Raw genomic sequence first — 22245 nt, forward strand, 5'->3', positions numbered from 1 at the left:
AAATACAGCAGGAGAAGAGAAACCAGCCAGTAAAGTAAATAGCGCGCTGTGTTAATGCGTCTCTCTCTCTAGTAGCATAACATAGTTAGGTAGGAGTTTGAATCCTGCAAACACTGACAGTGTGTGTGTCACTGTTGGTCAATGCGGTGTGGGTTTTAGTTTTTACTATGGTAGGACAATTATGATTAAAACAGTAAGTGCATTGCACACATCAGGTATCTGCGTGGCAAATATATATGTGTGCATGTCCCCTCAATCAGTACATAGGTGTGAAGCCTGCATACTACATGAATACATCTGTTCCCATTGACAGGTTGTGCTGCAGCTTCTCAGATCGTAGGTCACATATGTATGTATGTGACAAGGCCGTCCACTGTTGTGATCTGTGGCCAAGGTCATCTGTGCCACACACACCCATTACAGTTACTAAAGAGTAGTGTGAGTGAGGGTATATGCCTGGGGTATATGTCAGACATGTTCATACACAACAACAACTGGCAATAATGGACAGTCTTTATAGGTGTACAACTGCCTTGTGGATATGCATTCAGGCCTCTAATGTCTTATGTGATACACTGAGGGACTCCACAATACATATGGATATATGGATACCAAGGGACACATGACATAACACGAGGCTGTATGTACACAATGGTACCCAACATACATGTTGAGTTCTACCATCGATGTGGTACTGACAGGATAGTATGTATAGTAAATGTGGATGAATATGCCATAGCCGGCTTACTGCTATACAGCATGTATCAGACAACAGGTATCTGTCTGTATGATACCCTTGTGTAGGATATGTGTCCCATCCAGGGAATGCATTGTAGGCCAATGCATGCATTTCCAGATGTGGATGGACACATCCCTAATGTATTTGCATGTACCTAAGGGGGCTATATGCCAAACAGGTGTGGTCCCAGGAATGAGTGGTGGTCAATACCACTGGTTAGTGTTAGAGAATAGTACCGGAAGGATCCAACTGTTACTGAGTTCCCTACAACTGTGTGTCATTTGTCAGGACATCATCCAATGATTGCTTATAGTCATGCTGTTGAGGTTGTGTATACTACCGGACCGCAAATCATTGGCAGATATTAACAGTATCACCCACAGCATAGTGTCAACCCATGTCATACACACATGTGGACCCATATTAGTACATACCTGTAGTAGAATGCATACTGGCCATTGAAAGTTACTATGAGATGTTAACAGTGTGCACAACAGGGTATGCCACATGCCCCATGTGTCCACCATGCAGGTACATGCAGACAGTGCGCACCCACCATGTTCACAGATGTACACTTGCTAATCTGTACTGCACACATCACACACGTACTGTCCACTCACTAAGACATGCTGGCAACACATTACATTTCAGCCAAGTGGCACATGGGTGGACAATACATACTCAGATCTAACAATGGTGGAAACAATGCTACATTGACAATCAGAGCTTTGATGCATAATGCCTGCTCAGACATACCTACAAGGATGGCATTACACTTTCCTGTTGACAACTTGCTAATATTGCTACACTGCTATAATGTCACCCTCTGCATCAGAATCATGTTAGCCTGTTCCTGCATCAATGTTACAGATGACAGGAGGCGACACAGGTATCATCATATGCACAGGGTGTGTTGTTGTTTGCCAGAGCCTGACACTGACCCATCCAATCGACATGTCTGTGTGTGTGTGTGTGTGTGTGTGTGTGTGTGTGTGTGTGTGTGTGTGTGAGGGACAACAGTACAGCATGGGCCAATGTTGATGTAATGTGTGTGTGTATGTGTGAGCCCTAGTTGTTTGGTTAATGTGTGTGTATCTGCATACACACAGCTCCACCATGTGGCTGCCATATACTGTAGTTTGTGGGACAGCTACAGACTGTACCTGCTAGGCTGTGCAGATCATTGTCTCCGGCCACGGACACAGTACATGTGCCTGGCAGAGGTGCTACGGACAGTATCGGGTACCAACCCCGACTGGGTACTGTCATCAGAGGCAGAGGTTTGATGACTGGACCCACGTCCCTTCTGGGACTGGCCAGAGCCACGTGCACGTGGTCTACTGGGACTGTCAATGGACAGGCCAGCCCCAGCATGGCTGGGGCTGGAACTGCCACTACGGGAGCGGCTGTGAACTTGTGGGCCATCCGCGACCACTGCCAGCTGTTGCTGTTGTTGGCATGTGTCCCCGTCCACGTCGCAACCGTCCCGCACGGTCCTGGCTCATGGAAGACATATTGTGGAGGGCATCTACTGTCTCCCCCCAACATCTATCAATGACCTTGGTGTAATTCCGGATGGCACCAGCAGGGTCATGGATGCTGTCATTGATAGTGGTATCATGGGCCCTCTGCGCCCTACGTCCCTGTCTGGTGTACCGTCCCATATGTGCCTGAGCCTGCATTACAGCCTGGAACATACTGGACATTGTAAGACCTGTGAGGGCATGTCTGCCAGGGGCAATATGACCAGCGGTGCTCCCCCGAGAACCCCTGGACCTCTGCCTATGTGGTACTGTTCCAGGAATCCGGCTATGGCTGCTGTGACGGGATGCAAGTGCCATGGGTACCACACTCTCCTGGTCAATGCCAACTGTATGCTGTCCCTCGCCTATGGTCATTGGTGATGAGGGATGTATTGACAATATGAGTGTGCGCATAGATGGGGTTGAACGCTGTGTACTGTCAATTGGCAGACCAACGACAGACTCTGTCAAACCTTCCTGTGCCAGAATACATGACTCATCATCACCACTATTCATGGCAGTGGCTTCAGGTTCCCTGCTGCTTTCGGCCACCCCTAACTCAGCACCTGTAAGAGGAAGACAGGAAACACACTTTACAGTCTACACATGATGCATGCACACATGCACACATGCACACATGTACACTTCTCACTACAGCACATACACACACACACTAGCAATCCAACATATACTCTATAGTGGGTGAAGGCGGGTGCCAGTATCACAAGGCAAACAGTCACCACACATGTGTCAGCATGCAGAATATGTGTTGCACAAGACCATGCAGTGCAAGTGTAGGTGCCCCTATTTCATGGCAGTGTACATGGCTTTGATGCAACTGTGTAGTTATTCAGTGATTGGCTACAACCTGGAACACAATGTGTACCTGGACACAACATTGCTGTGCAAGTATTATCAGCTCTGCAATGCCCTATGCACCATCACTCACAGGTATACATGCCATGGCTGCATGTGTCATCTGTGTGACACATAGATTTCCATGTCTGAGTACAGTGTCTGTGCCCATAGCAGATAATAGTGGGCACAGGTATAGCACATGCATGCTATGTACACACACGGGATGAGTGGTGCATGTTGACGTGAAGGAATCCCAATGCTTGGCATGGCCAGTGTACAGTGGTTATGGTGAGTGTGGGACATATTGCAGATATGTCGGTGCCAGCCATGACATGGCATGCTACACAACTGCAACATTAAACACCACACATACCCAATGTGTGTCATGTGACCTATACACCCACTAGCATTCCAGGACATATATGTGATACTTTGTTCGGACGGCGACTGCTGTGCATATTGTGTATATTGGCATATGTAAGCACACACACAACATGCTATGCATATTGTGTATAGGTGCATATGTTTGCACACACACAATGTTGAGGTGCACAGCAATGACTGCTATGAGTAGTACTGTGGTCACTGTAACTCGATGTGGTGTAGTACCCTGTGCCATCATCATCATGCATCTTGTGGTCACTCACAGCTACTAATGTGTGCAAGACCAACTCCTAGCATGCTGTACCTGAACTGCAGTGCTGTGGCTATGTTCACAATTACACAGCCACTTTGTACATGGGTGTGTGAAGTGTCCGATAGAGAGCATTGCCTAACATGACTGTGTTATGTGTTGAAGAGTGTTGCACAGCCCCATGATAGGCCTCTACCCCTGAGGTGCATCATGTGTGTGTGCATGGCATGTGGGATACTGAAGTGTGATCTTACAGCGGGTGTGTGGTACTGCCAAATGTAGCATGTTTTCGTGACCTGCGTATGATAAACGTGTTCTGTTGTGTACAGCTGTAGCAACTATGCATATCCAATGTGCAGCACAGTGTTGCCACAAACGTGTCTGATGCTCTGTGCACTGCATGTGATTGAGGCAGCTACTGACTTTACTGAGATGTTTAATGTCTCACAGCAAACATGCACAGCATGCATTATGCATAGGTGTGTTTCGTGTACATGGCCTACACCTCACCTATGACATGCACATGTCATTACCAATATTAAAGTGTTAACACACTCACCAGCATGTATCGTCTGCCCTGCTGTCACACCAGAGGGACGTACAAGAATATGACACAGTTTGTCAGTGGCCCACAATTGTGGCATTGCTACTGTGAGTGTGCTAAACTACAGTAGAACAACAGTCAACAGTCACAGGTGTACATATACTATTCCAAATATCAGTATTGCACACAATAGGCAGCACAACTGCTGAACAAACAGTACACATCTCACATATGCATATCTAACAATACAGGTAACAGTAGTCTACCACTAGGGCATATTACCTGCACGCTCCATGTCATCATGCTGGGTGGCTCCGGCCTCCATGATGACACATGTGTGATGCTGTTGCTGCTATAGGCCAGGAGCCACCACACTTAGGAGCAGCTCCTCCACTCTGGTGAGGGGGGATGTATGGCCGCCCCACCACCTGTGGCAAGCTGTCGTCTATGGATATCAGACGTATGCCGCCGGACATGTCTAATTAAATCACGGCAGTGATGCCATACCTGCTCATATGTCCAGTTATGCATGCCTATGTCATTTACCCGACGAACAAGATCTTGCCACAATGCAGTACGCTCATGCTGGTGCTGGCTAGCCCTAGAAAACAGCAGTGTATAGTGCTGCACCAGGCTGTTATGTATTTCGTGTTCCTCCACAGCTGTAGAGGACAGATTGTGTTGATGAGCCATAGCCCTGGAAGACAATTAAACAATATGTGTGAGCAAGTCATGTGGCACACTTAACATTATTAAGTACAGATATCACTTAACTGCCATACATAGCATCTGTTTGTCTGTCAGAGGATACACACGTTCAATACCACATATCAGTGCTCAGCCCACAACTGGCTGACAGTCCCTGCCACACTCCATATAACAAACCAGTATACACCAGTACTCAGCACACTGTTTGGGATACAATGCACAACCTCGCCACAGGGGTATATATCAAGCTAATGCATGAAGAAATATGTCATCCAATGCAATGAATGTAAAGTACATTTACAGTATTACCAGTAAACCACCCTAGTCATTGATGCCATACCCCTACCTAACATATGTGCACGGTTGTTAATATAGCTGGCATACTGCTGTAACAGAGTATACATGTTGCTAGGTACACATACATACCCTGTAACACATGTGATTGTGGCATGGTACATGCATCATTACACACACATCAGACATACATACAACACACAAATGTATGCCGACACAGATGAACATTACCTGTGTACCTTACAGTACTGTGTGCCCCTACTTACAGATACCTATGCCTGAGGTATGTAATCTGTGCAGACTACAGGAAACACACAAGACAGTGTTATCAGGGAATGTGAAAATACACCATACTGTGCTGTTTAGGCCTACAGCTTCAGGTAGTACAACAGTTCATATGTGAGCTGGATTCACCAGCAGTACCACTTACTGAGCTTGCATGTATTGCTTCAGCCTACAATGGAACACCACAGTCGTACACAAGGAACTACGTCACAACATATGCCATCCTACTATGTCTGCATCCCAATAACTGACACATCTTTCTTTGGCCTTACACCTAGGACACAAAACCTCACACTAAGCTATCACACCTTTACAGACTTTGCACACATTCACTGTCACACTCATTCCACCTCATATAGCAGGTATTGCACTGAGTACATGTGTGTGTGCATTGTGTCATAGGTAGGTAATATGCTATTGGCCCTAGGGCCTAGAGCAGCCTACCCATATGCTACCCTGGCCTTTGACACACATGTAATGTCATTTCACATGCTCCTGTCAACCGGATACACAGAGGTGACTCCCAGGGCATATTACCTATCTCCCAAACAATCATCAGGGGTATGTATGACATCTGCTAATGAGGAGCCTTGTTTGTTAATGCTGGGTAGTTTAGTCCAGAGTATGGCATATTTGTGGATAGGAACCTGTACCTCCAGCATGTGCTGTTTAGTGAGGTGGCGAGGATTAGGCCCCTAGGTCATGTAGCCAGGAGGGATTGTGAGGTGTTGACATGGTGGTTGGCCGACTGCTATGGGTGTGACATACCTCTGTATGTTCATCAGAGGTAACCTCTGGGTGGGCGGTATGCAACAACGCACTCTAGCTGTGGTTTTGTGAGTCAGTCTGCATAGGGCATGTGTTTGAGGGCAGTATTACCCTTTGTGAAGTATGTCTGTGGCCATTCCACTTGCTGTAGTTGTCATGTGAGGTACATACCACATGGGGCATTGTGATGAGTAAAAGGGAACACTGCCTATATTTCCCTAGATGACACACCTTTTGTGATGACACGTACCACGTAGACAGATTACAAGACTAGTGTGGCACTGTGATTATCAAAGGGGAGGCTACTGTCCACCTGTGTCCCATGTTCCCTTCTGACATCTTCAGTGATAGGCAGGCTACCACCTATGTGGTAGTTACTGAGTAAAGTGTTTTGGAATGGGGTATGGGACTGCAGTACCAACACTGGTGTTCAGTCCATGCCTTGGTCAATAGGCACCTGTTGCAGTACGTATGACCCCGTGTCTCCCTATCTCTCTCTCTCTCTATATATATATATATATATATATATATATATATATATATATATATATATATATATATCTATACATAGCTATACATAGCTATACATATCTATACAGATCTATATATATATATATATATATATATATATATATATATATATATATATATATTTATCTCTCTCTCTACATATATATATATATATATGTATATGTATATATCTATATATATCCATATCTATATATCTATATATCTATATATCTATATATATCTATATCTATATATCAATATATATATATATATATATATACATATATATATATATATATATATGTATATATATATATATATATATATATATATATATATATATATATATATATATATAAAGATATATACACACATATCTGTATATATATATATATATATATATATATATATATATATATATATATATAGATAGATAGATATATATATATACATATATTTATACACATACATGTATACATCCATTGCTGTACATATAGATGCACATATAGGCACATATACTGCCCACCTTTCATGGTGGGGATGTCACTTATGCAACAGTTGGGAGACATACGGTTATGTAAAAATATTGCACAGTGTTGTCCAGAATGCATTTTTCTGTTCTCAGGCCGTATAGCTGTAGCAGGCCTCACTGCCTGCAGCTCAGTCCCACAGCGTTTAACCACCACATGACATATACCGGCACTGCTTGCTGTCTGCAATGCCACACACTACAACCTACATACATTTGTGCACATAGCAACCTTCAACAACATATATATGTCCAGCCTTCACTAACAGTTGCAGTATGTCCCTTGCCCTATGCACATGTGCATATACATATAGATACGGACTACTGACACATATGGATGATTCTCAGTATGTAGAGTACCCTTCAGATACATTACTCGGATGCCTGCAAATACATATTTGTTACATACCTTACCTTTGTATTCCTCACCTCCGTCTGTTGTAGCTGTTGCTTTGTTTTTTTTTTTTTTTGGTTTTGGTTTCCTCTGTGTGTTGGTCTTTCTTTTCAGTGTCTGTCTCTTACAGCCTGTTTGTCTCCATCTGTCTGTCTGTTTGTCTCTGTCTGTCTGTCTCTCTCACTCTCTCTCTCAGTTGGTGCAATGATATTATCGCATGTGTGGACAGCAAGTACAGGCTGCTTTTCTAGGTATCGGCACATGTGCATGTGATGGCCTCTGCACCAGTTGGTGCCTACCATTTAGTAATTGCATGCAGCCTGCTGTGTGGTAATTGCAGTACTCACTGTGATTGCAGAACACTGCTATAAAATGCTAGGTTAGGTAGGCGTAGCCCTTTCAGTTGTGCAAGGTGGGGCCCATGCTTGTTTGCTGTGGACACTGTTGTCTCAGTCAGAAGGTTGGTATATGTCTCATATCTGAAGCTAGGGTTGTATCCAGTGATATGCATGTTGTACTGAAACCTGACTGTTGCTTCTTCCAGTGCACTCTTCTCAGTGTGTAGGTTTACTCACACCTCCTAATGCTAACACTGGATACATGGGAATATGTATTTTCTTTTTGAATTACAGAATTAACTGGCATACAACTGCAGTTATTGCAATGTGTTCCTATGGCTTTCCTATGTTCCCTTTACATTCACTCATTGTAATGCATGATATATTTCTTACAGCACCACATTATTGTATACTTACTGTGGCTTAGTGGTACTTTATGTAGACTGGTGAGTACAAAGTGTGGGGTTCAAGACTGACAAGGGTATTTTATTTTGCTGCTGAGCAGTACAAGGGCCCTGTCATACACAGTGACTAAGGCAATTTTAAGCAGTTGTAAGCAGGTTTGCGTGGGTTTGCACGACGCTTAGCTAAGCGCACACATGTGCACACTGGTGCAAACCCGCTTACTACTGTTTATAAGAGCTTACTCTCGCTAACCCCCACGCTCATTTCTTTGACAGAAAAGTAAATGGGGAGATAGGAATGTGGTGATAAAGGGTGCACAAAGAGGGGAAGACAGTAGGGAAACCAGCTCGGTATGTACAGGATGGGTGTGGGGAAGGTCCATAGTTGCCCATTTCTTTACCAGCAACAACTGTGCATATGCAATACATTAGGAGTGAAATTTGAAACCTTCCACCCCTGAGAGAGGGGTGAGGACAACTAAGTATGTTGTACTACCAATTATGAATATCAGGCACATGCACTGTTTGTGAACTGCTATACTGTCATTAGTACGTTACTCACTTCTGAACAGTTTGTGGTTTGTTTGTGTTGACATTAGCACAGTCTGCTCAGGACAACTGGAAATATTTCAGTACTGTGTATGCCTACCTACACCCATGGGTGTGCCTGACTACACAGGTATATGGCACTTTTGGGTAGGGGTGCAGAACTGCGGAGAGCATTATTTATTATTGTGTGCTGTTTATCTTGCTGAACATGCAGAGTTGATGTGTACCTGTTAGTCTATAAAGGCTAGTAGTCTGTCTCAGTAGCTCCCACCTGTGGACATATCCAGATGGTAGACAGAGGTTAGCCTAGTATCCTTTGACTGTGCACCACACCAGTCTTTTCAGCACCTGAACAATGGCATTGTCACAGGTGGTTGCTAGCAGTACATGGCTACATCCTTTGATATTTCTGTAGTGTACTCCTACATACGGGCATGGCTGTGGAATTCATTCTACAGCTATTTGCTGAGTGTGTAACAGCAGACAAGCTGGTATGCCTGTGTGTTTCTGACACTTCCAGGCCTCAGATGCTCCCAGGTAAATATTTGAACAGCCTCAGGGAAAGGTACATATAAGTGAGATACACTGGTGATATATTTCGGATACTTTGCTGTTGAGACTTTGGGAGATTCGGAGCATATGTATTACTACACCTTTTCTGATGTGCAAGCAGTGTCTTCTCTTACTTATTGACATTTTTCATTAAGTGAGATTCCCCACCTTTCTGCCTACTGTTAGTAAATTTCACAGGGAGTCAGAGGGGCACAGCTAACATTTGTTTGCAAATCAGAGACATCCCTGTAAATCAGTCACAGTTGGGAGGTCTGGCCTCTGACCTATTCAAATATGCCATTGTTTATCCTGCTCCGATACTGTGTGGGGTTTGTAAGGTGCTACTGTAACATTATTCCCTATTAGCATGGCTGGTTCTCTTTTCACAGTCATGCCATGGAATTCCACAACACTTGCTGGTTAAGGGCCACAGAACAAGATTTGTGTTATGCCATTCCTATTCACCCTTTACATTCACTCATTGTAATGTATGATATATTTCTTTCAGCACCACATTGTTGTATATCTGCGGTGGCTTAGTGGTACTTCCTGCAGTCTTGTGAGTCCAAGGTCTGGGGTTCGAGACGTACAGGGGTATTTTATTTTGCTGCTGAGCAGTACAAGGGCCCTGCCTAAGTGACTAAGGCAATTTTAAGCAGTTGAAAGTGGGTTTGCGTGACACTTAGTGACGTTTAGCTAAGCGCACACATGCGAACACTGGTGCAAACCCGCTAACTACTGCTTAAAAGTGCTTACTCTCGCTAATCCCTGTGCTAATTTCTTTTAAAGAAAAGAAAATGGGGAGATAGGAAAGTGGTGAAAAAGGGGCACAAAGAGGGACAGACAGTAGGTAAACAAGCTCGGGATGTGCAGTACGGGTGTAGGGAAGGTCCATAGCTGCCCATTTCTTTAACAGCAACAGCTGTGCATATGCAATGAATTTGGAGTGAAATTTGAAACCTTCCACCCCTGGGAGAGGGGTGAGGACAACAAAGTATGTTGCACTGCCAATTCTAATTATCAACTTACATGTTTGTCCGATGGACATGTGTGCGAAATGGGCAGCTATGTATGGGGCGTAATGTTTTTTGTGGGTACAGATTGCCCTTTTTTTTTTTTTTCAGCTGAGAGTGGGAAGTGAGGTAGAGGAAGTAGGTTTGTCCAGGAAGGTAGGTTGGGAAGGTAAACAGACAAGACAGACAAGACGCATACAGGGGCAGTGAATGACACATGGGGTGGGTGACACAATTGATGGGGTCGGATGTTTGGAAATTGCAAGCCCATGAGCCCACAGATGGTAACAGTGGAACTGAGATCCCCACCCATGGGCAGTCACCACTGTACCTTCACAGCCTCGAGGGTGGCTGTGCTGGGGGCTGAGTAGGACGGACAGGCTTACCCGTGAGATGCGCCACTCTCGCCTCAAGCTGGCATAGGGGATCAGCGACTGAATGCTGGATCTCCCTATGCACCACAGCCCAGACCCTTTGAAGGGTGACAGGTGGCCCTTCTCTTCCCATGCTTGCACGGGGGGATGAGCCCCATCCCCTGCAGCACTTCCACCTGAAGGTGGCACAGGACCAATGGAGGAGGGGAGCCCGGGTTGGGCACCAGACCTGCTGGTGCCAGGTGCACTTGCCGGCTGAGGAGGGACAGGTGGGTCCACTGGGACTGGCCTTCCCATACGTTCTATGATTAGGTGTGTTTAATTACAACATAAGCAAAACAGCATTCCAGATTAGTTGTAACAGCATGCAATAATATTCCCATTAACCCAACACACCAAGGGTACAACAGTTGAACAGCAAGCATGACACATGCATATATTGAACCATAGTGGTTATTCCAACAGCATGCAGGGATGTTTGGTAGCAACAAGCCACCACGATTGTGGTGTTTAAACAGGGCACATGCATCAATGTGAATGCAAATATTTATAGAACAATAGGACATATGTCCCAACAAATATTTAAGATTACACATACCCATTGAGGTGTGGAATTGCATGGTTTATGCACATACAGTAGGGTGTATAAAAAAACCCCGGTTAACATCTTATAATGACCTTTTAGTCTACACTACATTCCTAGTGACTGCAAGTGTACATCCCCTACCTGTATTATTACACTTGCCACCATACATTAGGTTGTGTACTGGGTTTGGCTAGTTCAATATATGCCTGACCTATATCTGACATACTAACTTTCCAGGATGCAGATGTTACTGCTACATATTTCTTGATTGCATTTATATTTCTTTATCTACATATCTGGGATGTTTTCACATGACATTTTCACTTCGATTTGTACAGAACCCTACATTTCTTGACACACACTCACATTTCTGGGGAAAAATAACATGCTACACATGTGCCAGGTTTACTTATTCATGCCAGCCAATAACTGCCTGTTGTGGACTGTATATATGTTTCACAGCTACTAGTACTTCCATCACCCACTTTATATGGGACTGAACAACTCTGGGTTGTCAGCACCTTTTCAAACAGTACTGCTTGTATACTGCAAGGGTACAACAACATTTCAGACTCTGTGACACAGACACACTCAGGGCTTTAGACCTTTATTAATGACATTACACACTTTTCCACAGGCTCACTCCTTTATTTGTTTTAATGGTGTATATGGCAGACATGTTCAAGACATATAATACCTTTATTAATAGGTGAGAACAATCTTTTTTCAGGCTCACTCACTTATTTTATATAACAGTGCCTGCAGAGATATTATTCCAGACATATGTTACCTTTCTTAATGGGTTTCTACACTCTTTTTCTGCCTCTTGACATTTTTATCTGACAGTACATGCAGAGAACTTATTCAGGCAATTTTATGACTGTATTATTGGACTACAACACTTTCTTTCATGCTCTCTCCCATATTTTATATAACAATACATGCAGCCTTAGCAGCCTATCAGCATAGGCTTGCTGATTCATAGCATGGTCACCTGCAGCTGTAAAGTAAATGAAGGGATACTGAGACATACCTATCTGTGATACATACTCCATTATCAATTCTTACATACTGCATTACATAGCTACATACTCAGTTGTGGGGCATCCCACATCCCATGGGCCTCCTGTATCCATTGGTTCAGGCGGTCCTGCTTTCGTCTCTTCAGGTCTGCATGGTGGTGATGGACCTGCTCACCAGTCTGAGGAACGCTTGTGGCACTGGTGAGGTAATGGGCTAACCAGTTCCAAGCCTCTGCCTTGTACTCCGTCCCTTGGAACTGGCCTTGCAGGAGTCTTGACTCGTGATGGTGGACAAGGAGCCAAACCATGTATTTAGACTCCTCGATGTCCCTACTTTCAACTTGGAAGCATGTTCCCTCTCCGACACCAGACATTCTAACTGCAGATGTGAGCTACAATCAGTTATGGCATGTATTCCCACCTGTGGGGCTTAAATATGCCGCATTTCCCACACTTTTATGTGATTGGTCATTTTGTAAAATTCTCGGCCGACTGCAGACCTGCTTAGTAATGGTTAAACTACCTTTCATAAGTATATGAATGTTAATAGTGGCTGTTTCTCCTATGTTGTCATGGCTTAGTGGTTCTGTACTTTGCTTCTGATGCACAGAGTCCTGGGTTTGAATCTTGTCATTCATTTTATTTTCATACTATCCGGACAGGGTGTGGCTGCATTTAAGCAACTTTGCTCTACGTTGCTCCTCGGTGCCCTACGGTGCCCTGGTTGGCGCGGCCCGCACGTCCACGCAAATACATTGCGCTGGGTAAAGCGCCATTGAACTATGGGCAACTCTATTGCACTGGGTAAAGTGCTTTGAAACAATGGGCAACTCTATTGCACTAGGTAAAGCGCTATTAAACTACGGGCAACTCTATTGCGCTGGGTGAAGCGCTCCTTAACTGCAGGCAATTTTATATCAGGATCCTTTAAAATATTTATTTTGTTCCCTGATACATTGGCCATTTCACTGTGTTTTGGTAATGTTTAAACATATTTGTCAGGTATTATTTCATATACTGATTTAAAAAATAAATACGAAGGGGAGTGGTGGGACTCGAACCGTGAATGCCTCTTCTTTGTGCAAACGCTCTACCATTACGCTACTGCTATTTGGTGCGATTTGCATTAACATTCTTTCTTATGCTCTTCCATGTCAGAATTGCTAACTCTAGCTAAGCAATGGGCACACCCGCGCACACACGCGCAAATACCGGCAGCTATTTTGGGGATTTAAAAAAATATATTTAATGTTTTGCATTTTAGAACTCTGATAGGGGTTTACAATATCAGGGAGTGTGGTGTTGGGATCAGGAACATTTGAGCGGACTCGTTCTTGTGTGTGTGTGTGCTTTGTTTAGTTTTCAAACACTTGCAGGGGCGTGGACATTTAGACTGCTCGGCAGTCGGACATGCCCCCTGCTTTCTTACACGGTCCGTGTAAGACTTACGGTTGAGTCAGCGTGCCCTCATGCATATTCATGACATGCTGACGTTAGACTGTTCAACTGCAGCCTCCAAATAAGACTTATTAAGTCTTACACGGAGGATTAGTGAATCCAGGGGTTTATGTTTCATGTATGTGTTTGTAAATAGTTTTGGGTTTTTGAAAGTAATGCTTAATACACATTATGCAACCATGATAAGTAAGTTTTCAGTAAATTTCAAGTCAACGTGGATGAAAGGCTTCCAGTTAGTAATAACATACACATTATAGTCAATGGCTTATAAATGTTTATCATTAAATATTACTGGTTTGAAAAATAATGTCAAAAGAGCTGGTTTGCTTAAATATAGCAAAATGCATAAAGCCCAGATCATATTTTTACAGGAAACCCATCTATTAAAAAAGATCTACAAAAATACTCATTCAATGGCTCTACTATTCTGGCTGATTCATGTTTTAAGACTAAGAGAAGGGGCACTCTTATTCTATGGAAAATACTTATACTATGCCAAGAATTATAGATACAATTTCAGATAAAGATGGGATGCTAAGCATGGTTATTTTGGAAATCAATAGGAAGTATTATACTTTTATTAATACATACTGGATACCAGGATTGAATACTAAATATGTTGACAAATATCTGGACCTGATTACTTTAAATGCAAAAGGGAAAATTATAGCAACAGGTGAGTTTAACTGATTGTTATCAGGCAATGATACTTCTAAACCTGGTAAAATAAAACTAACATCTCAAGCCAAGAAGTTAAATAACTTTACAAACCAGATTAACCTTAAAGATATACATGGTCTAACAGAACATTATTCCTTATTCCATACTCACTATTCATATTGATTTGGTACACAAACAACCATTGATAAGGTCTTTGCATCAAATAATATATATACTCTAAAATAAGTGACATATCTATAATGACTTGTCCACTTTCGGACCATAATGCTATAAACTTTACATTAACTACACGTACAGATGATTTAAGATTTCTACAGAGAATTTCTGCTTACATAACTAAGTTAAATGACTTTAGGGAATGGATAATGAAAGAAATAGACATGTTTATGGAAACAATTGATAATGGTGAAGTGACTGATACTATACTATGGGACACCTTTAAATTTTATATATATATATGGTTGAATAAAATCTTGGTGCCTTAAAAAAAGGAGAGAGTGGGACAAAGAACTTTTAGACTTACAAAAAAATAGACAAGATAAAAATGGATGCAAAACCAAATAACAGAGTAGCACATAAATTACTAAGTTAAATCAAAAATACTTAACGTTCTGAATTATAAGGTAGTCATAAACCTGAACAAATTGAAATTACAATCTTATGCTGTAAATCCCAAATGTCTACATAAAATAGCAGTAAGATCCAAAAAAAAATAAACAATCAAAATCTTATTAATGAGATTAAATATAAAAGTGATTGGTCAGTTAAGAGTACATCTAACTTAATGGGCATATTAGAAGTGTTCAAAAACTACTATAATGATATAAGTAATAACACACTACTTTTGGAAACAGAGAATGTAATAAATACTTTTATTCAAGAAAATATAACTACTAAGGTGTCAATGCAACAAAATAACATATTAGATAAACAAATAACACTAACAGAAGTGAAAGAGCAAATGCAAATTTAGAAAGATAATAAAGCTCCACGACTGGATGGAATAATTCCTGAACTATATAATAATTTTCCTGAATATATAATAAAGAAAATGATGAGTGCCTTTACTATGGTTAAGCAAAAATGTATAACACTCCCATCATGGAAATACCCAATTATCTCCCCATATTAAAACAAAGCAAGAACCCCAGAACTTGTGATTCATATAGGCCAATTTCGTTACTAAACATTGATTATAACATTTTCACGACAATATTAGCTAATAGGATAAAGAAAATATTACCTAATCTAATACATAATGATCAGACAGGGTTAATTTTTTATAGAAAATGCAAGATAACATTATTAAATTACTATCATTAATAGACATAGCATGCAAATACAAAAAATAATTAACTATTATAAGCCTAGACAAAAAAAAGGCTTTTCATTCTATTAGTTGGTCTTATCTACAAAGAATTTCGATTGGTTTTGAATTTTCCTCAGATTTTGTCAACTTATTAAAGAAAATTTATAGTGGGGCACAAGCTTATGTGAAAATCAGATCATGTCTATCCTCACCACCAGAAATCCTCAAAGGACTAGACAAGGTTGTCCTTTGTCACCATTATTGTTTGCTCTTTCAATGGAACCTTTTGCTAATCTATCAGAGACAAGCAACATATAAAAGACTTTCAAATTAATAAGGACTGTTGTCCTAAGATACAATTATTTGCTGATGATATGTTATTAACGGTGAGTGATACTGGTGATTCTTTGCATGATGTTATAAATGCCTTAAGCAAGTTTGAAAGAAATTCAGGGCTTAAATTTAATCATAATAAAGCCAAAACATTACTAATTAACAAAAAGATCAATAAAAACCTAAGAGAGAATAGACTCTTTAATTGGGAAAATGATGTATTAGAATATCTGGGTGTCAGTATAAAAAGTAATAACTACCATTAGTGAACTAATCAAAAGATGGAATAAAATGTTCTTCACAATGGAAGATAGGCTCTCTTTAATTAAAATGATAATTTTACCTAAATTTTTTTTTATATACAGTCATTGATACTACCAACTCTCAAAAACATATTTAAAAAATTAGATTCCACGCTACTTAAATTTTTATGGTTCCCCTTAAAACCTAGGATTGCATATAAATGGCACATTAGAGCTTGGAACAGTAATGGGATTGCATTCCCCAGCTTAGATCTTTATTCCAAATCAGTTATAATTAATGTAATATTATATTGGATCACACCTACCTATACATCTGTCTGAAAAGCAATACATGAGATTCATATAACTGATGTCAGAACTATAGAAAATCAATTTAAGGAACAATAGGGAATAAGCAGCGTTCACTGGATTTTATGTGAATTTTGTTTATTTAATAAGAAATTTGATAATTTTTCTTATGGCATTAATCAAATATTTAATAACTTCAAAAATATAATTGATTGTAATTACAACATTAAACAATTTATATTTCTTATATTCCATATAACATACTCCTCTGATTGCCTAGATTCTTTCAACATCAATGCGAAGCAAAAATTAAAGGAAAATAACTTGATATTCTGGCACCAGTTTATTGAAAATATGAGTATTAAACCAGTAAACTCTCTTTTATGTAGTTTTGATAATAGTCAAGACGGTTGTTTATACACTCATTACGACAGTTTATAGAAAACAAAATGAGAGTATCAATCAACCTAGTGACTGAATCTATACCTAGTTTGATTCAGCTTTTTATTAGGTGTCTTGGAAAGACAGATAATCAAAAATTAAGTATCTCACCTATCTATAAGAACATAAGAGAAGACACTCTAAAGTTTGACTCAGATTTTTGGAACTACTATGTAAAGATTAATGGAGAACAAATATCTGATGAATCCAAAAAATGGTTATTGAATTCTATGTATGGTACCTCTTCTTCATTGTATTGGAGATTGTATACATGGAGATTTATGAATAGGAGTTTCTATACTCCACATAAAATAAATCTTATGCTCAAAAACAGTGAAAGTAAATGTTGGAAATGTGATGAATTACTAGAGGCCAACTGGGCTCACATGTTCATTGAATGTAGAAATGTTCAATACTGGAAAGACCAGATATTTTGTAAATGCTTTATAGTCTGATAACTGTCATATTTCTAACTCACTAATCCTATTCAATGTTCCTATACCTAATGTAATGCCTAAATCTCAGATTCAGTTACTCTGGTCAATTCTTGCAATTGCCAGAAAAGTTATTACTTTGAACTGGAAAAGTAAACAAGATTTGATGTTTAAATATTTTATTAATTTAGCAAAAGTTGTTTGTAAAAAAGAACTGCAAACCATTTGTTATAGAACTCATAACATTACTCATAAAAATAGTATGGCAAAAATTGGAAAATCTTTTGAACAAATACTAATAACTTCTCGTGGATAAAATGATTGTTTATCATGGATGAATGTAACTATTGTAAATAGTTTTGTTATTGTTTTATTGTATTTGTTATATATACATTTGCATATGTTCTAAAAAACAAAAACGGGACATAAAGCTGTACTGAGCTCAACAGATGAAAATTACATTATGCATTTCTATAGCTGTGATATCTAGTTCTGCAGTAAGTTTCATATGACTGAAAGCATTACAATAGCATTTTTTCCAGTTTTAAGAGACATGTTGATTGACTTTGGCATTACATAAAGAAGTCAACATGCAATAAAATAATGCAGCATCAGGTTCTACATGCTGGAAGGGCATTAGTTTCATAACAATGCACACACTAGAGGGCATTATTATGCTTAGGAAATGGGCTATGTGTGAAATTGGCTTGCACTGTTTGTTTTTTGGTTTTGTTAATTAATATTTTCCTCTCTCTCTCTTTACACACACACATACACACACACACACACACACACACACACACACACACACACACACACAGACACACACATATAGTTATATAAACAAATTTTATTTAAAATAGTTCCACTGCCTACTGCTTCAGACTTTCTATAGTATATGCTGGCAAATCATTGGGGACTGAAGCTTCTGAATAATGAGTTACATTTGAGTTTAAGACTTTATCATAGCTTTCAACTAATCATCAACAAATCTAAATAGAATTAAGAACAAATCCAGAAGTAATTGGGGTCACTTTTAAAATATTCGTACTACTAATCTGAGAAACTGACAGGATAAGAGAATGAGAATAAATTAAGATTTTCTGAAATAAAAAGGTATTATAACTGCATTTATTGTCATTGTTTATTAGGCATAACTCACCGCCTCTTCTCCAAGAATACTAGTTTTAGAAGGGATTAAGGGAGGTAGAATTTAAATCTGAGATAAAATCAGGGTTGTCCCTGAAATTCATGGACAGGTGCAATGTATGGACTTCGTTTCATTTAGAAAATGCATGTTAACATAAATCCTGTTATATCAACTTCCTGTTTTTATAGGACCAGCATTTAAAATCTGTCCTTATGTTTCATGTTTTGTTCTTCCCCATTATATTTGGCTTTTTCCAGACTTCTTGAGGCAAGGGGTTGAGATGTATGTATACCTCTTAATTTTAATGGAGTTGCCTCCACTGCTCCATCAATCTCTCTCTCTCTGTCTCTCTCTCTCTCACACACACACACACACACACACACACACACACACACACACACACACACACACACGCAGGCATAAACACTCATACACACTCTATTTATTTATCTTTTTAATTTTACACTCACTAAACAGCAACACTCTGCTTAGCAAGTGTAAAATAATGGAAGCCATTATCTCTGTTACAATCTGAGCTCCAACAGCAGCTTGATATACTGATGTAAAGTGGCAGACATGTTTTTCAGAGGTTATTAGCACCCTGCTGAAGAATTACATGAAAACCCGGCTGGGGAATGTTCATTCTGCCATCAGTGTGGCAATGTACATGTTGCCAATTTTCTAAAAACAAGTAGTAATTTTATCAGATATAACCCAGCTAAAGTTATTAAATGGCATAACTTTTGAAGAGGAGAACTGTATGGACAAGTTTATGCTGTAGGATATGTACAGAGAAAAAAATCTTCATGCATAAATATCTGTGTTATCTGTGTTATCTCTGTTCTTTAAGTATTTTTACTTTGAGCACATTAAGAATTAGCAGCAGTTTTGTGAAGAAAATATTTACTGGTTTCTAAAACTAGATCACTGTGTTGAAGTGCCAGCGTGTGCATTATAATTATGTATTCTTCTATTCACATTTTACCCATTGCTCACGTAACTCCTGATTTTCTTCTATGCCCATTTGTCTTCAAGTTTTGTTTTGTTATCATTTAGGCTGTACAAAATTCACAGACTGACTAATATTGCATCTTGAGTGACTCCAAAACTTGTTGGACCGGTAGACATGCAAAAGGATTCTTCTGTAAACAGAAGAATCAGTATTAAGGATATGCCATACAGTACATAACTTTAAGTATAGTAAGAGCTTCCTTTGAACTTGCATGATTGTAAAATTAGATAGTGCATGCAGTTTACATTAAGACTTTAAAATAATTGTGAAAGGGGTTATTTCAGAGAGATTTACTTTCTGAAGTTCAGTCTCAAGAAAGTCAAAGTAATGTAACCTTTTACCTTGGCTGATTTTGGAATAAAACAAGCATGTTCTGCTTCACTGGGATGGAAAGCTGTATTTATCCTCCATCCCCACATGTGTTCACAGTTTAACCCATTTTATGCATTGCACATAATGGATTTGAAGTATCTAGATTTCATTTCAAGATAATATTGAAATTACAAGGAGTAATAACTGAAAGTCTGTCCATTGTGAAAGCCGAAATTTTAAACTGACTATAAAATGGTAAGTAATTCAACATCTGGAGCTAAGACTTTCATAAGCACAAGCTTCCTGACATCCATAGGCACTGTACACATTATCTACAGTGAACTTACATCATTGCCAGATTCCTTATAAATTTCAGCATTTAACTAAATGTTTTGTATATACTAGGTTTGTATGATTTAGTGCAGATACCAGGACATCGCTAGACCAATTGATTGTTCAATTGTATTTCTTATTTTCAGTTTCTTGCAGGAAAGAAGAGTCATTTACCTTTTTTATTCTGCTTTCTTTTTTATCAACTCATTGGGGTAATATTAAACAATTATGTAATTAAACACAAGGTTTAAAAGATTTTGCTTTTTTCTAACCACAATGGCAGCAAAATAAGAGATATGAGTTGGTGTTGGGGTATTGGGTCTAACATTCTAAGCAGCTTTAATGCACATTACTAGACATTTTATAAACTATGACAAAATGTGACCAAATCATGCATTGTGATATGTCTTGTGAACACCAGCCAGACTTTGGGCTCCACTAAGTTCAAAAGATTCCTTTACTGTTATACATAGTATTGCAGGTAGTTAATATCCTTTTTCCCATTAGTGCATGTAGCATCGGGGTGTCACTTCAGCAGTGACATTCATCAAGAACCAAGGTTTACACTGCCAGGTGGCTAGCCCTGGCACATTAGTTCTTCCACATCACAGACTTATAACCAGTTTAGTGTTCAATCAACTTACTGCATGTCATTAGAATGTATGAGGAAAACTGGTCTGTATCACTTCAGTGAACAAAACTTTTAGTCAAACACCTCTTTGTCGAATGATTTTTGTCAAAAGCTTAAGCCGTCAAACAGCTGTTTTAGCAAATTTTTTCCTAGGGGAAAATGCTTGGCCAGCTTAAACGTAAAACATTGTTGCACCATCACACCTCTTCAACTAAATATACCAACTCTAATATTACACTACAGTGGGGAAAAGGGCAAATCCCTGACGATGGCCAAGCGTTTTTTCCCCTAGGAAAACATTTGCTAAACGACCATTGACGGATCGCACCTTTGGCAATTAGCATTCAAGAAAGATGTGTGTGAATAAAAGGGTTTTCACTGAAATTAAGTAGTTGGAAGGAAACCACATCACTCACAGAAAACCACAAGAACACAGGGAGGACATACAGACTCCACAAAGAAACACCCCAACCAAGAATTGAATTGTGGAGCCTGTTGCTATGAGGCAACAATGTTATCCACGGTGCCACTTCTCACTTCCATTTCTATCATTTCTTAATCATCAGAAAATAATCCTCAAGACTAATTTCAGTTTTGACAATGGCAGTGTAAAAATGCAGATTATTCACACAAGCCTACAACTTTCTTCCACAATCTGTACATGTTTTCATTATTTTATGGTTTATATGAACAAACATCAAAGATTAGCATATCCAAACTCTGCACAGTTTATAGTAATTCTGTCTGCCATATATACAGTGTGTAGAATTTGGATATCGCTAATCTATCATATAAACCATCAAATAATGAAAATATATAGAGATTTTGAAGGACAGTAACAACCTTATGTGGATAAATGAGGTTTGGGACAAACCATTTTGTCCAGGACCCTATTTGTGGAATTAGAATAGGTAAAATGGGGCGGGGGGGGGGTTGAGTATATAAAGGGGATAAAGGTTATGTATAGTTTGTTCCT

General features: G+C 39.8%; 1 protein-coding gene across 1 annotated transcript in view; it reads right to left on the reverse strand.

Moving 5' to 3' along the window:
• LOC122808694 (low affinity immunoglobulin epsilon Fc receptor-like) overlaps positions 1-22245 on the reverse strand; it is a 565014-nt gene that overhangs the window by 392672 nt on the left and 150097 nt on the right. The gene's annotated exons all lie outside the window — the stretch shown is intronic.

The sequence above is a fragment of the Protopterus annectens genome, chromosome 8.part0 (assembly GCF_019279795.1).
Source record: "Protopterus annectens isolate FY-2018-M chromosome 8.part0, PAN1.0, whole genome shotgun sequence".
In the NCBI taxonomy this organism is placed as follows: domain Eukaryota; kingdom Metazoa; phylum Chordata; order Ceratodontiformes; family Protopteridae; genus Protopterus; species Protopterus annectens.